We start from the raw sequence: 1,082 nt of genomic DNA, 5'->3' as shown, positions 1-1,082 counted from the left end.
CCCATAAATCTCACAAGACGAAGATACCACATTAACCTTACTGACATTCATATTATCAACTCTCTTATTAAGGGCCTCCATCTATGTAGTCAAAAGAGTGAGAGTGTCTACTCCATATTTCCCAAGAGTTTTTAGAATGTTACCTCTCTCGTTAGCCCACAGATGATGGTTGAGAGCCACACTTTCAATCAATTCTTCGGCTTTCTCTAAGCTCTCATTCATCAATGCATCTCCTGCAGCGGAATCTAAGTATACCTTGGTTTGATAGTTGATTCCATTGTAGAAGGTGTGAATGACTAGCCATCGTTCAAGTCCGTGGCGTGGACATTGCCTCAATATTCCCTTGAATCTGTCCTAGGCTTTAAATAAAGATTCGTCATCATTTTGCATAAAGCTCAATATCATATTCCTCATGTGAGCTATCTTACTTGGGGGATAAAATTTATTGAGAAAGACTTGTTCATATTGCTCCCAAGTAGTTATACCATTTGGAGGTAGAAAATAGTATCAGGTTTTCGCCCTATCCCTGAGTGAGAATCTAAAAGGCATGAGTCTTAGAGCATCAAAACTGACCACTTGGATTCTCATAGTGTTGCAATTATCTAAGAATATTTCCAAATGTAAGTTGGGGTCTTCGTTAGGCCTACCTCCAAACTGATTTTGTTGAATCATAGAAATAAATCTAGGTTTAATCTCAAAGTTATTTGCTTCAATGTTTGGTAAGGCGATGCAAGATAGCAGCCCTCTCGCTTGGGGTGCAGCATAGTCCTTCAAAGATTTATGAGCCATGATCTCTAGTGTATGCTCTTGAATGTCTAATCTTCCATCACACGGTCGTGCCTACAACAAAAGTAGGCACGAAAGAAAAAATAATAAAAGAATAATGGAAGCAAGTATGTATAGAAAAGACTCTAATTGTAAAAGTCTAATGATAAATAGCGCTTTTAATAGCTGTAAATTAGGCACGGTCGTGCCTTATAGGCACGACCCTTACATAGATCTTCTTTGGAGTGGCACACGATCGTGCCTTGTAGGCACGTCCCTAAGCTGGTTCAACCTGGAAAAGTGGGGCATGGCCGTGC

At 39.8% G+C, this 1,082-nt stretch overlaps 1 pseudogene; it reads left to right on the top strand.

Annotated features, from left to right (window-relative positions):
* Nucleotides 1–310: 310 nt before the first annotated feature.
* On the top strand, nucleotides 311–420 carry LOC141814647 (small nucleolar RNA R71; annotated as a pseudogene).
* Nucleotides 421–1,082: the final 662 nt, after the last annotated feature.

Source organism: Curcuma longa, chromosome 1 (genome assembly GCF_044706935.1).
Source record: "Curcuma longa cultivar G26 ecotype Majalengka, Jawa Barat chromosome 1, ITB_CL_G26_1.1, whole genome shotgun sequence".
Classification (NCBI taxonomy): domain Eukaryota; kingdom Viridiplantae; phylum Streptophyta; class Magnoliopsida; order Zingiberales; family Zingiberaceae; genus Curcuma; species Curcuma longa.
The sequence above is the reverse complement of the archived record's forward strand: the minus strand, read 5'-3'. Positions and strand labels throughout refer to the sequence as shown.